We start from the raw sequence: 16,976 nt of genomic DNA on the forward strand, positions 1-16,976 counted from the left end.
CAAATTTGTATTTGGCGAGAATTGAACCTAAGACCTCTCACTAACAAGTGAAGAGGAATAATGTGGTTCAAATTCGCCTTTGCACTTTCAGTTGAAATAAGAACATTCGTCTATGTCTCATTCAACATTCTTTCAATATCGCTTGTATTTTTTAATATTAAAAAAATGTAGGAATATAACATTGGAATGCCTCAATTATCTCTTAAACTGTTCATTCCTTAATCATTATTGCGTTCTTCTTTCGATTCTTGCGAATCGACAAAACCCTATTAGATGACAAATGAAAGAATCATGGTACAAAGTTTAAACAAAGGTCTTGGAAACTTTTCTGCTGTTATATTTTGTATGAGAAATGCTAAAAAGATTCTATTAAAATGAGACTTTCTATAAATTTTCCGTTATTTTATGTTTTTAACACAATATTTTATATTGTTGGTATAAAAATTATGTTAAAAATATGAAATGACAGTGAATATATAAAAAGTCTTACTTTTGAAAGAGTCTCCTTAACATTTTCTGTTTATATTTGCACATAATTGACAACTAAAACGTGTTGTCAAATTATAACCGACAAGGAAGAAGATAATAAAAGTAGGTGAGAAAAACGTAAAAACTAGGAATTGGATCCTCTTCGAGGCAAAGCCTCAGGATCCTCCTGATCCAATAATAAAGGTCGTTAGATTTTGATCCAACGACTATAAACAGAAAAGCCCCTCTAAAGTTATAATAATTGTAAGCGTTAGATCAAAATCTAACGGCCCGTGCTTCTGACCTAACGTGCCTGATGTTTCCATTTGCATGCCCGTGAAATCATCTACTACGTCATGTTAGGAAATGCTTTCCTTTAGAAAGCGTTTTTGTTCAAAAGCATTTTTAATAAAAACGTTTTTTATTTGGAGTACAGTGAAATTGGTTAGAAAAAAAGTACTTAAATTAAGCACGCAACACCTTTAGGGGGCGTTTGTTTGCCCTCACTAACTCGGACTGGACTGGACTAGCTATTAGTCCAATACTGTGTTTGTTCCATGCTGGGACTAACATTAATGAGACTAAAGGGGACTAGCATGGACAAAACCCTTCACTAAGAGGTCTTAGTGAGACCCCCCAATAACCATGGGACTAGCTAAGACTATCCTCTATTTCTCATCCTTGTCGACCACTCCCGACAGACTCCTCGTCATCGCTGGTCACCTAGATCAATCATTAACTTCCCGACTCTCTTTCAGATCCATTTCACAACCAACTTTCATATAAAATATACCAAATTGAAGCTGGGAGTGACAAGATTACGATTTTACTTGAATCGAGGCCAAAATGTGGTCGAATGTGGCCGGAAAATGGCCTGGAAGTCTCGGCCTGTTTGGGCTTCTTCAAATCCATGACAAATTCGAGCATGCAAAGCTAAGATCTCGGTCCAGGGATGGTGATGAATTTTTTGGCGGTGCTAACTTCATCCAATTTAATGAGGGTTGGCCAAAAAACACATCGAGAAACCTGCAACTCGTTGGGAAAATTGGAGTCGTGAGGTTCCGTTCGAACAACGCATAGCTAGAAAGGGAGGGAGGACAGAGAAATAGAGACTGGAATCAATAAGGAGTTTGACCAGGAATGAGAAAGAGACATGAATTGAGAGGTCTGAGATGAAAAAAAGAGGGAGAGGGTGGGACGATGAGAGGAGGACAAGAGTGGGACGGAAATGGTAGGAAAAGATGGAGAAAAAGATAAGATCATAATAAAATATTAATAATTTATATATAAAATATAATAATATTAGAATTTGTCATTATCCAGCTTCTTAGTCCAATACTGCACCAAACGCTTCACTAAGTTAGTCCAGTTTAGTCTAGTCTAATCCAGTCCAGCTTAGTCCTTGAAGTTAATCCAGTCCGAGATAGTCCGGCGCAACAAACGTCCCCTTAACTTACTGGCAAGCACTGACCATAACGTTTTTGACGATTTAAAAATCATTTAATTAAGAATAATATTAGGGAGATTAAAATATTTAAACTAAATTTACAAATTAAATAACGTGATTGTAGATTATTAAATTACTAATTAATTATGGATTAACGTGCTTATTTCTTATTGGTAAATGATAACACATCATTTGATTTGTAAATTTTGTTTAAAAATTTGATCTCCTTGTTTTAAATGCGTTTCCAAATTTGCATGAATTTTCACACTATTTCCTTGACCTTTTCTTGGAGCACAAAACTCATTTAATTAGGACTACTTGTAGCGGTGAAGCCAAGCGCTAAGATTAGATTTCTGTTGACCCCTCTTTTGGGGCAAACAAACGAAGGAATAGAAAATATTGTTTGATGGTTTATCCATTATTTATATTTATATTGTTCATATTAGCATAGACATTCCACAAAGCGGCGCTCCCTCTCCCCTCAAGTCAAAATCCCCAAAGTTGATCTCATTTTAGCCGCTGCCGTCCCCCTTGGGTGGGGTTAGTGGCAACTCTGTCTCCTTTCCTAATCCCTTTTTTCTTCTTCTTTCCTAACCTCGTTCTTTCTTTCTTTTTTTTTTCTTTTTTTTTTCCCTTTGATTTTTGTTAGTTTCCTCTTAGCGTGTCCCGTTTTCTTTGAACTTTGTCTCAATTGTTGTCAAATCTTGTTGCAGATTGGAGTTTCATGCCTTTTTTTTTCTTTCTAAATTCTTATTCCTTGCCGCAAGCTACTTCCCACCTGATTCGGCTATTCGACTCCTCGAGTTCTTCTTCCATGGACTCAGGGCTGGCCCAGGTCTAGTGCGGGCAGGGCAACCGTTTGGAGCCCAAAAAAAATTAGGGCACCAAAATTATTAGTGTGGCATATTTATATACGTTTTCATAAGAGTGTAAATTTATGAAATTTGGCTTAATGACGAAGAAATTTAACTAAATTTTTAGACTAAATTCAATTCTAATCTTCAACCAAGGGTGATGCGTAGACTAAATTTTTAGACCAAATTTGCAAATCATATGACGTGTCATCAAAAAGTTTTATTTGGTGCCCATTCATTACTTATACATATTATTAAAGACTCAAAAATATCATTATTTTTTGAGTCTTATATTGATGAGGTTAGTAAATAAGAAAAAAAACCTCACGATTTATACAAAAACACTTAAAAAGTTCAGATGGAAAACAAAACTCATAATCTATCTATTTGTAAGTCTGAAGTTTTTTGGTTTCTAACACATCCCGACCGCAGTCGAGGCATGCTGGCCATCACCCGAAGGTGACGAAACCAAAAGTGTAAGTGATGTAAATATGTGAATAAATTAAAACCGAAACTAGAACTTATTTAGACTAATAAAGTGAGTGCGCAGTAGTGGGTAGAGCCCATAGAATACAAATGTTCAAGGCACAGATGACAAATAGTGCAGTCGAAACTAGTTAAGTACTTTGTACACAACGGGATAAGTTCTTACACTTAAACAGGGATATGTCAAAATCACCGGCTAATCCTTGTATGCCATAGAGTAATTCAGCTATCTAGGACCTGGAGGGGTGAAAAACAGAAGGGTGAGTGGGCAAAAACAAAAGTTTATAAAATCCATTTATTTTCTGAACATACTAACCCCTTGTTGTAAAACCTGTATAGTTTACAGAAACACATATTACGTATAGGTATGAAATCAAATGCAAATCAATAGTAAATCTAGAAGTATGCTACATCACAATATCTCAACAGTAATACAAGTAAAATCAGGTGTTCAATCAATCTATATTAGCACACAAGTCGGAGTCGCCTAATACGACCTGTACAACTAAACTAATGCTCATCAATCTATGCTAGCACACGAGTCAGAGTTGCCTAATGTGACTTGTATGACAGGACTGGGTGTAATCATAATATACGCTCTAGTGATACAATCACGTGAAGATTGACGTTAATTGCGGGCATTTACGAGTCGAAGTTGCCTAATGCAACCTGTACGACATGACTGACACCTACTTGGATCCAAGTCGAGCGTGCAGTGCAGAAGTGAATATACACGTGAAAGACTGGCTCTAGCCTAGGGCGAGCACTAACACCGGGGTGCAGTAATGATGAGTGGACTACATAAATATAAGCATGCCATAACAATTCAATAATTCTAATCAACATAATAAACTTACCTGACAATAAACTTACTTGCGCATCCCATAAGATTATTTTGGCATTTTACAACAGTACAACATTTCTAATAACGTTATTTAATCATAGCATAGTATGCATAAATCAATTCAAAAACATTTGTGGAAACTATAAAGTTTATATATATATATATACACACACACACACACACGAAAACAAATGCCCACTCATTGATACTTCGATGGATCATAGCCATCTAGCCTCGCTTGTCCTCGTACGCCCTCAGGGTAAGTCTCGCCTATATGCGAAACAACTAATAATAATTAGTTAATTAACACATACACTAAAAGCTACGAAAATCCACCCCCCCATAGTTTGCTCAAACGGAAGGTTTGAATATACGAAAACACTTCACTCGACGTCACAGACCCGTACATGTCAAGCATTTATCGGCCGGTGGCCGGAAGCGCCCTCACACTTCGGCTAGCCCACGGTCACATGCGCCTCCAGGTGCAGGCTAGTGACTGATGGATGCTAGGAATATTCCGTTAAACAGTACTTAACGGCGTTACTTGATGCCGTTAAAATATTCTGTCAACTTTGACGGAATATTCTTCATCTTCTCCGGTGGAACGTCACCGTCTGCCGTTGCCTGGTTTCATTGGAAACTAGAAAACTTTGTCGGTTTCTGGGGAAAAATTCAAATCTTCATAACTTGCTTACTTCTCAACCATTTTTGATGAAATTTATATGGAAATAAAGCTCTCGAGGAGTAGAACAAGTCTATACCTTTTGGAAGTCCAAAAATGGACGGGAAAAGGTGTGAAAATGCCTTGAAAGTCTCGGCCTAAAACTTGACTCCTTGAAACCATGCTTCAACATGTTGGTTCTTCTTCAAACTTGTATTAGGAACCTCGGGAAGTTGTGTAGAGGCTTCCCAACGTCCTAAAAACTTGTAACTTGCCTAGGATCACATCGAAGCAAACTCATCCGAGTCAAAACTTTTGAGTTGACAAGTCAAAACTCGTCCATTTCGTGATCGGCAGGTATGGTTGGGTTCGTGAGGATGAGTGTAGTATGATGGTAGTGTTTTTAGGTTCGATATGTGAGTTTTTGTTGACAATCCTTGTTGTTGCAGAGAAAAAAGAGCTTCGGCGAGAGAGAGAAGGAGAAGAGAGAGAGAAAAAGTGATTTGATTGGATGAGATAAGTGAGTGTGATGTCTGATTGGGTGAGGAGTGAAATGAGGGATAATGTTTGGTTGGTTGTGAGTGAAATGGGGGACACGGTCCAATTTAAAAAAAGAAGAGAGGATAGGGTTTTTCAGATTTGCACCGCAAAAAGTACTCAGAAAATCTATCCCTTTATCATAAACAGTGTTTCCAACACTGTATAATTAATACACGCATGCACAATTCTACCTGCTGTTAACGTATTTTAACTAAACGTAACTTATTCGTTACCAGTTCGATTTGAGTTAACTCGCACTCATGCATTCGTAACAACGAGTACTAATTAATTACGCTACTAGGAAAATAAAATAAAAACAGAATGACTACATCCACATCAGGTTCCACTTTTGCCAAAAAGGACATAACCATCAATTTACATGCTCGGGGAGAAAATCACATAGAAAATTAGGGACAGGTCGTCACAGTTTCCTTTTCTTGATACAGAATAATTTAGTTTTTTCCATGTTTCTATATTATTGAGTTTGAAGTGCTTTTCTAAATATAATTTTATTGATGTCTTACGTGTAAAAAAAAATAATTTTTTTTATATAAAGTGAGGACACATTTTTTGGCATCGCCCCGGACCTCCAAAAATCTCTGGACCAGCTCTGCATGGACTTTGGTTGGAGGCGTGCTTTGGGTTTCGATGGTTGCTAAAGTGCAATTCGCACTATTTGGTAGGATTATGGAAGCACTTTTAGCTTAGGTGGCTTGCCCAACCCAATTTTCCATTCGGCTTAGGCGCTCACTTTTGGGGCTCTTTTCTTATTTTACTTTTGTAATGGACTGCACTTCTATTTGACAGTTGTGGATTGTCTTGGACTTACCTCATTTTGCATTAGTGTTTTTTATTTTTAATGAAATTAGTTGCTTGACAAAAAAATGTATTAGACATCCCATAAGTGATTAGAAAAGGCTAATGTTAAGTAGACCAATATTTTAGACGAAATTTATACACAATACGATGTGTTACCAATAGGAAATAAACACGTTAATCGATACTTAAGTAATAATCCAATTATCAACAAACACATCATATGATTTACAAAAGTTTAAAAAATTTGGTCTCTCTAACATTACCCCTAAAAATAAGATGCAAATATGAAATATACTCATGCCAATTCATGTCAACATTCTTAACACGCATACATTCATTTTACGTTGCAATTAACTGTAATTTAGACAAAATATCAACAACAAGGGCAGTTAAACTCAATTTAGAAAAAACTTAATCATGCATAATCACTTTTATATAGGGACCATGTAAAACACAACTTTTAAGGCAATATGCTAAAAAGGTCATACTAAACTTATTATAAATTGTAATTATTTTGGAGTCTAATTAATATAGAACTCGTTCTGATCTTTTAAAAGGAAGGAAAACAATTACAGTTTGCATGCAAACTACTCATATACATTTTACGCTCATACTTCTATTTCAATAATTTTCATCGAGACTTAATTTCAGTAATATTTAGAATGTCAATGAATATATATGGTTAAGTGATATTTATAGGGAGTGTAGTGTATTAAGATTTGAGAAATTGTATTTGAATCTATATAATTTCACTCTAGACCCAACTTACTCTTTACGTCTATATTATTTTTAATTAAACTACCAAATCTCTTTATACTCAAATAAACTATTCTTACAAACTCAATCAAATATGTAAATTTATCTTTCCACCTAATTAAAAAATAAAAAACCAAAAATTAACGTCGAAGTAGAGCATAGGAAAAATTTCTAAAGAGACGCTAGAGAGACAACGTGGAATGGCGTACAAAAATTTCATTGCTCTTTTTCTCTACCGAATACCCAAGCGGCATTCAAAATATCTTTTTAGTTTGCCAACGTTTAGCGATTTCCAATCGTACAAAGCGTATGAAGTGATTTATGGGTTGAATTAATAGAGAATTGTGAGAAAACCAGATTGGGTTATCATGTCATTTCATTTGCACCTGGTGCTCCGAGCAGGTTTATTATTTCGATGGGATTTACCAACCAGTTAAGCTATTTGATTTTAATTATATTCTTGATTTCAATTTTCTCCTTGAGTGATGGCTGTTTCCTCTTAACAAGAAAGATTTGATTCTATATTTATCGGGACACTACCACTAAAACTTGTCTCCAAGTGATCTTTGGTAAAGATGATTAGCCATTTATATGTATCTTTGAAGAAACTATTATATGTGGTGGTGAAGGAACGAAGTCACACATCATCCACCTTTGTTATCCTTTGATTTCAAGCCTATTTACAGGCAGTATACAACTGCTCCTAAAGCCTAAACAAAAATAATTATAATCAAATAAAATAAATGTCATAAATTGATTTATACCTTGTTTGAAGATTCAAAACTTCAAAATCACCATCCATTCGTAAAAAAAACTTGTCTTTTCTCTATGACAACGTCTTAGAGTTTTAGCCAAAATAGAATGTAGAAGAAAGATTGCGTGATGGTAAGAGTTTGATTATTGAATGTGGGTTTATTGATAAACTTTGATTTTTGTATTAACTTCATCTTGTACTTGATGGTCATTATACAATAAGGTTAAAAAACAATTTATATTTAAAATTTAAGTTGGGTGTAAGGTGATGTTATATGGGTTCAAATAAAATTTTCTTTATGATTTATTGGATTTTATTATTATTTTTGAATGTAAAACTGATTTCATTCAATGAATAACGTCAATACATCAATAGGAAAAACGTGTGAGATCAAAGGCCTCTGAAAAAAACCTTAACCAAGTAAACCCGGTTGGAAAAACCTCGGCTATAGAAAAAGAGGCCACACATGCGAAAGACACTTAATCAACAACCATAGATTCCGCTGAATATATTGCATCAATCACGTCGGACCCGTCTCAACCCAGAATGAAAGAGTCACACAATGAAGACTACACCGAGCCAAACGACGAGCCACAGTATTCGCATCCCTCGATATATAATTCATTGCCATTTGATTACAGTTTTATGGACTTTTGTTGAGTTTTTTAAGTGATATACTTTCACAGATTTAAGTATACTTTTACGAACTATTATAAATTCCATAACATTACATAGATAATATACTTTTTAGAAAAGAAATAAGTTAAATGATAGACTTTTGTAAAATTTTAGAGAGTTCAATGGTAGAAATTTTTAGAATTTGATGGATTGTCATGGACTTTTGAATGACCAATTTATTAACAAGCATCAGAATTTTTAAGTTTTTACTATTGAAATTGTGATGATGATCATGACAAAGTGGTTTTATGTCACGTGGTTGTCAGCAAAATAATGATATAGTAAAGTTGGTGTCTTTAGTGGTGGCGATAATAGTAGGGTGCCGATTATGAAGAAATTATAGAGTGGTACTGTAGTACTACATGACAATGCCACATAGTGGTACTCATTAATCAAATCATGACACGTGGAATTGTGAGATAATAAAAAAGCATCAATATTTTCTATTAATTGTTTAATTAATTATCGATAATTACTAAATTGTCTATATTTTTTACTTGAGTTCAATTTTGCTGAGGGGGATAAAATGGTAATTTCCTGGAGTTTTGATTGACAATCAGGGTTTTATTAAGGGTAATGTTAGGGAGACTAAATTTCTAGAGTAAATTTTGGAAATTAAAGGATATGAAAATTGATGATTGGTTTATTATTTAAGCGTTGATTAACGTGATCAATCCTATTAGTGACACTGACACATTATTTAGTTTGCAAATTTGGTCTCCCTAGAATTTAGGGATGACAACAATTCGGTATAACCGCCAATTAACCATCGGGTATTATCCATAACCATACCCATCGGGTAACAGATTGCCTATTGGTTAACAGTTATACCCATCTTCATCAATACAAAAAATATATTCGTTCAATTAAGTCATGATCATTTAGTAAATATTAATTTCGTCATTAAATATTTGATGTATAAAATGATTTAATGAATGAATCTTGTGGAGCATAAAAATTAAAGCTAAACATTGATAATGTTTGCTGATCTTTGATATCTCCCATAAGTACCATTGAATTCTCATAGATTTTGATTCATATCAAAACCTTTGAACTTTCCACAAAATGTAACTCACACAATGCAACTTTTATATTCTCAAGGTAATGAATTCAGTGAATAATGAATACACACACACACATATATATATATATATATATATATTGATGTGTTAATAATATTGTTATATTATGTATATAATTCGGTTCGGATTTGGGGATGGATACGGATTGGGGACTCTTATAAGAGTTTAGGAGTCCCCAAATAATATGCACGGATACGGATTAATTGGGACTCCTATAACCATATCAAAAATCATAACCAAATAATATGCACGGTTTTTCCCCATATCCAAAAAGGTTTTCCCCTAAACTCTTGCTTTTAATCCAAAATATACCTGAATTTTCATACCCAAATCCAATCCATTCGGGAAGTTATCTACGGTTATCGATTTTAACTGTTAGAATTACCATCCCTACTAGCATTACCGTCTTATTAATAGGTAGTGTAGATAAATACGAAGCTTCTCTCTCATCTTAATTCGTCTGCTGGAAAATCATTAACTACATCTCCTTCTTTCTCCCCCATTCTCGGCAAGCAGATTTTGTATACCACAAAAAGTAGCAGTAAACAATCTATGGCGCACTCGACCAAGTATCGAGCCCTGGGTGACACGGATGAACCTTTTCTCCATTCCATTCATCTTTCATGAGACGATATTGTTCACGCTTGTCTAGCGCACTCCCTAGCTTCAACATTACTTCTGCATCTTTGCTATGCCAAAAAGAGGCAGAACGTCCTCACCAGTTTCAACAAATTATTGTCCAAATATGAAGTCAAAAACAGAATCGAAACGACAACTAGTCGAGAAAAGGAAAGGAGGAAACTGAGAGACCTAAACACACAAGCACAGGGACCATTCAAAGGTCCCATTTAAATTTTGATCAGCAGTCATTCACGGATGTGGTGCCCCAGAGGAGGCAGACAGTTCTGCAACTTAAAGAAGGCAAGAAGGAGATGGAGGAAGAACGAGGCGATGAAATTAATGATTTTCCGGTAAATGACGAGGAGAGAGAACCTTCGTATTTATTGATAGTTACTGAAATATTAATAGAAGATATTGATAGTTTTTATTATCTCACAATACCATGTGTCGTGATTTGATTAATGAGTACCACCATTTGGCATTGTCATGTGGTACTACGGTACCACTCTAGATTTTCTCGTGATTGTGGTGGCGGGGTGTTGCTGGGGTGGTGGAGTAGGGATGAGGGTGGTGATGATGGGGGTGGAGATGATGGTGATAGAGGTGGCGGTCATGGTGATGGTGGTGTCTTGATGTTGGTCATAGTAGGGTTGGTAATGAGGCTTATGGCAATGACGGTGGTGGTGATAATGGTGACAATCGTGGCTATTGGGGTGGAAGAGTGGTCATGGGAATATGGTGATAATAATAGTCATTGCATTATGGTGGGTGGTGAGTTTATTATTAGAGAATTGAGAAATAATGAAATCTATCAAAATCTTGGGGAAAGAGGTTGGATTTGATATGACAAAAAATTTACCATAAAAGCACTAAAAATCCATCAAAATCCATTACTTTATAAAATTCTTTAAAATTAATGAAATTTTGAACACACCTGGATTTTTGCAGACTTATCTTAAAAAGTCTTTATTCAATAGAGGGTGACTTTTATTAACTCCTTAAAAGTCTATATTGAATACACTTTGATTTCAGAGTCAAGCAAAGTTCATCGAACTCCATATACAACGCACCCTCCAAATTCCACGTTGATGAAGGGGTTTATAGGTTCAAATATCTCTTGTACATTTCCCAACTTCTTTTTACCCAAATGTATATATAGGCCGTCAATATTATTGATATCTTTTCTAGTAATAGCGATGTTATTAGCGATTAGAAAGTTAGCTGTTAGGGGATAAGTGTGGATCGAACGAACATCATAATGTATAGACAAGATCATTTTCTACCACTGTGGTAAGACACCATTTTTGAATATTGTTGATACTTTGGAACTTACCATTATCAATAGGAATAACTCATGCAAAAGAGTTTGAGGTGTTGCTGAATAAAGTTATTTTCTATTTCTTTGACTCATCCTTGGTTTCATGATTTTCTTTTCATTTAATCAATTTACAAGATAAAAAACACACAAGAGTGTACACGACGAAAACAGAAAAGAAAATCACTTCCAAAAGAGAATTTGATCAAAACTTTTGCTTATACAAAATATCAGTTTTGTGCACTTGATATAAAAGTTAATACAGTGAATACTTGTATCAGTTGGACTCCAAATCATAACAATTCCGATCATTCTAATATTACCAACACATAAATGTAAAAAAAAGTGATAAATTCTGTTAGGTACGTCTGCAAACTTTCAAGGTTATACGGAATAGTCCGATTAGAAACATACATAATACAATGAAAATACATTTGACAAAGAACCTATGTATATTTGTTTCAAACGAAGCAAAAGGGATCAAGAGAGCTTAGACTTGTGAGGGCGTCTAGTACAATATGAATCTGGCTTTCTTTTCCAAATTGTAGTATACAGACTTTACCTTAGAACGGATAAACCCTACAAATGATTCCACCTGCATTAATCCATTTTCCTAGTAGCTAAACATTCCAGTAGTGGAAACGTAACCTTTTATTCAATTTCATCTTGTCCACCACTTAAAGCCAGTTGTCCATTAATTCGTCCCAATCCCAAATAGCTTCATCATCAACGGCCATTGGCAAAATCCCACTTTGTTCTGGTTGAGAGGATTGAGAGGCATGGCCTCCTGAGGATGAACTCTCTAGTGAGCTTAAGTTTGTTCTCTCTCCCATATTCTAAGGGTTCCTATTTGACGTTGTCGAACGTTGATCCAGATGATTTGCACCCTGAGCAGGAGGTGCTTGAATGTTTAAGCTAGGGTTTCTTGTGATCTCAATCCCTGGATGTAATCTGTCAAATGCCCTAAGGGATTTTGATTTCCTGTGCACTCGGCATAAGATGAATTCTTGCCTTAACTGCATGTATGCGTGCCAACATGTATCAACATTAAAATTTATAATATGAATTATTATAAAGTTTAGTTAGTTAAATTGGTTTAGATGCATATAATTAACTGCACTGAAACTCAATGCCGTACGCCATCAATTAGGTCCCTTGCCTTAAAAACAGTGTGGTCCTGTCATATGGTTTCATCGGCTGTTAACTTGTTATAGCTATTGGCACCACTAACATGTTCAGTTTTGTTGGTGTCCCTTCTATGAAGTAATTAAATGTTCTTTTGTGCGCCCAATTCAGAATATATATGGTGTAACATGTAGCTGATGAGCAAGAATATTCACTTGTAATTTCTCAAAACCATATGTTATACACACACAAAGCAACTTGATTAATTATGTCGTTAGACTATAAATTCCAGTTGAATTTATGAAGTTCTAGAAAACTATAATTTTATTTGGACATGATTGCTGGCAGCCTCTCTAATAGACGTGTGGTTTGTGAAGTTTTAAAACATTGCTAATTTTGAGGTAAGAAATTAATTAGTACGTATACTCACCGTGGGAGCAGAAGGAGTACTTGTTCTAGCGATTGATGAAGAAGCTGCCATTGATAATTGATTATTATGATCAGCATGAGCTTCGATGGCTTTGTATTCATTCATCATCCACTCGGTTTTCTTTCCACGGGGAGCTCTGCCAATGTAGAAACCCATGGTTCTTTTGTGGCCGATGGGACGATTGTAATTGGAATTGGAAGAGTACACAGTGCTCGGAGATCCTGTTGCTTTCCAATACCCAATTGTTGTGAGTCGTCTCGGTCTCCATCCCCGAGCTTCACTCTCTTGTCTTGGGATGAAAAAGAACCACTGCTCTGAATCTCCATGGCTCACCTCTCCCGCAACCTTTGTTAATTTTTAATTAATTATAAACCTAATTAATTAATTAATTAAAGTGTAAATTATGAAATTGCATGCTAAGCTAGCAAACTACCTTCATATATCATATTTTAATTTTTATATATACCAAAAAGAAAAGGAAATTGAAATCAGTATTCACTGAATATCAACAATGTACACGATGCTGTAAATTAGTGCTCTATACAAACATATATAAGATTCATTATCCTGGAACTGGCACGGTCGTAGGGAAAGTGATGAAAAGCAAACACTAGCTATAATATGGTGTAACCTCCATGGCTGGGCAAGCTAGAAGCTAGCATAAATCCAACAAGTAATCATTAAAAGAAGAAAGAAAGAGAGAGAGAGAGAGAGAGAGAGAGAGAGAGAGAGAGAGAGAGAGAGAGATGTTGAATTACGTGGGAGTTTCCATGGATTAAACTCATAAATGTAAATGACGGGTATGATTCTGTCCAGAACTCGGTTCAACTCCTCACTCCTCCCATCAAGTTTGTTCTGCAAGTAAAACGAAATCAGCTCTTCCTCTGTTGGGTAGAATCTATATATATCCAGGTGGTAAATCCTCCATTGCATCAGTTTCTCGAGCTCCCTCTACCCTACCACCAGCTATCGAAATTTCAGGTTTCTATATATGTTGTTTGATCATTTTTAGTTACGTAGGTTTCAAACAATGTAGATAAAAAAAAAATTTAATTTTTTTAATTAAAATAAATTTATTTAATATTTTGCGCGACAAAATATTTTGTCGCGCAAGGTATTTGACTTTTTGTTTTATTATTTCTCTTATATTACTTTAATTATATTAATTGTTTACGCAATGAAATATTTGGCAGTGCAAGATTTTTCGAATTTTTACTTTTTTAATTTAATTTAATTGTATGATTTTATTTTTTTAAATACTTTAATTTAAATTGACATATTCAAAATAAAATTACATATGAAAAATAGTGATCAAATTATCCAATATATATAATATATTCAAAATGTACACATAAATTAACAAAGCACAATAATAAAATCCTAATACAAGTCTATTATGGTGGTAGTGGTGGGGGATATGTTTCGATAGCATCCTAATCCTCAACTTTAGCCGTCAAAGTCTCGAGGATTCCCTACAAAAAAAATATAAATGGTCAAATAACAAAAAATTGGCATAATCTCCCCTAAAATTGGTATACCCCAAATCCGACCCCAAACTTCACTCCTCATCCTATACTCGACCCAAACCCTGCACCAAACTCAAAACTAACTCCAAAAACACATTAATGAAAAAAATTAAAATATGGGGAGAATGTACGTACCTTTTGGCAAGATTGAGAGTGAGTGAGAATGAGAGGGAGGAGTAAGTGTGAGAGAATTAGAGGAGATAGTCAGAGAGATAAGAGAGTGAGTGAGAGTGAGGGCTAGTGAAGAGAGAAGAGAGATTAAGTGAGAGGAGTGAGTGTGAGAGAGAGGGTCGGATTTGGGGGGAGGGAAAGAGAGAGGAGAGGTAAGAGTAGAGAAAGACATTGAGAAAATTATGAAGGAGTTATTTTGGTTTTAAAAATCGTATCACTTTGTGTGACGAAGGATACGAGTTTGCACAATGAAATATTGGTTGCGCAAAGTCTTAAAAAAAATTCCATTTTTTTGCCCACCCAAATTTTAGAGTTTTTCATTGCACAAAGTTTTGTGTGATGAAGTATTGATCGCGCAAAGTTTTGAGCGAAGAAAAATTGGTCGCGCAAAGTTTTGCCCGACCACTAAAAAAGAAATTTTTTTTTTAAATTCCCACAGCCCATTTTTGGTGCCCGCCCAAATTTTTAGAGTTTTGCGCGACGAAGTATTGGTTGCACAAAGTTTTGCGCGACCACTTGAAAAAAAATTTAAAAAAAAAAATCTCTGTGTCCCATTTTTGTTGGCTGCCCAAATTTTTAGAGTTTGGTTGTGCAAAGTTTTGCCTGACCAAAAATTGGTCACGCAAAGTCTTAAAAAAAATTAAAAAAAAAATTCCCTTGTCCCATTTTTGGCTCTCGTCCAAATTTAAGGATTTTGCGCTACGAATTATTGGTTTGTCGTGCAAAATTTTTAAAAATAATAAAAAAGAAAATAATAAAATTTAATGAAAATGTGACTTTACTCCCTTCAAATTCAAATTTTTTTTTTTTTACATAAAACCCACAATAATATATTTTTCGAACAAAAACCCGATCCGTACTAGAATAATAAATTTAAAGCTACATAGTAAATATATATACCATTCAATTTCTTAAGTGTTATATGTGCAAAATAAATAAATTTAAAGCTAGTTAATATATATATATATGCACACACACACAAACAATTCAACGATCCAACCGTTAAACTTGTTTGTATATACTTCGAAATCATATGCACCAAAAATCACAGAAAACAAATATTCAAAGATCAAGTTACAGGACAAAAGTGTTCGATAGTTATAAATGAAAAAATCACAATTTAACGGTTATTTTAACTCTGATTTTGATGATTTTTTTACAGCTACACTTCTTGATCCTATATGAATACAATGACTGAATTCGATCTTCAATTTAAAATATTTACAATAGTGGATACCACAAAATCTTATGTTATACTTAATGAAAATATAAATAAACTCTTTAAGTGTTAGTGAATCTATTGTTTTGATGGGCTATGCATTCTATGAAACTAGTTTCAACGATCCAATCGTCAAACTTGTTTGTATATACTTCAAGATCATATACACCAAAAATCACAAAAAACAAACATTCAAAGATCAAGTAACGGGACAAAACTTTTTGACGGTTATAAACGAAAAATCACGATTTAATGGTTATTTTAACTTCGATTTTGATAATTTTTTACAACTACACTCCTTAACCGTATATGAATACAATGACTAAATTCAATCTTCAATTTAAAATATTTACACTAGTGGATTATGTTATACTTAATGAAAATACAAATAAACTCTAAGTGTTACACGCCGACCCGGGCTCAACTCCGCTGTAGCACGATATTGTCCGCTTGTGGCCTCGACCACACCCTCACGGTTTTGTTTCTGGGAATTTACACGAGAACTTCTCAGTGGGTCACCCATCTTGGAATGCTCTCGCCCGAACTCGCTTAACTTCGAAGTTTTGATGGAACCCAAAGCCAGTGAGTTCCCAAAAAGTCTCATGCTATAGGAGATGGGCATGTACATATAAGGCAAATCACCCCCTCTCTGTTGGTCGATGTGGGATGTTACAATCCACTCCTCATAGGGGCCCGACGTCCTCGTTGACACACTTGTACCACACGGCAGAGTGGCTTTGATACCAAATTGTCACATCCCGACCTAGGCTCCACCACATCCTGAGCTCGACTCTGTCGTAGCATGATATTGTCCGCTTTGGACCCCGACCACGCCCTCACGGTTTTGTTTCTGGGAACTCACACGAGAACTTCCCAGTGGGTCACCCATCTTGGAATGCTTTTGCCCGAACTCACTTAACTTCAGAGTTCCGATGGAACCCGAAGCTAATGAGTTCCCAAAAGGTCAAAAGGCCTCGTGCTATAGGAGGTGGGCATGTACATATAAGGCACATCACCATCTCTCCATTGGTCGATGTGGGATGTTACACTAAGTATTAGTGAATCTATTATTTTGATGGATACGCAATCTACGAAACTCGTTTCAATGATCCAACCGTCAAACTTGTTTGTATATACTTTGAGATCTTATACGCCAAAAATCACAAAAAAAAAAAAAAAC

At 35.2% G+C, this 16,976-nt stretch overlaps 1 pseudogene; it reads right to left on the reverse strand.

The window, feature by feature from the left end:
* Positions 1–12,002: 12,002 nt before the first annotated feature.
* On the reverse strand, positions 12,003–13,808 carry LOC148691453 (NAC domain-containing protein 90-like; annotated as a pseudogene).
* Between the last annotated feature and the right edge of the window lie 3,168 nt (positions 13,809–16,976).

Source organism: Pyrus communis, chromosome 14, assembly GCF_041283825.1.
Source record: "Pyrus communis isolate YQ-2024b chromosome 14, ASM4128382v1, whole genome shotgun sequence".
Taxonomy (NCBI): domain Eukaryota; kingdom Viridiplantae; phylum Streptophyta; class Magnoliopsida; order Rosales; family Rosaceae; genus Pyrus; species Pyrus communis.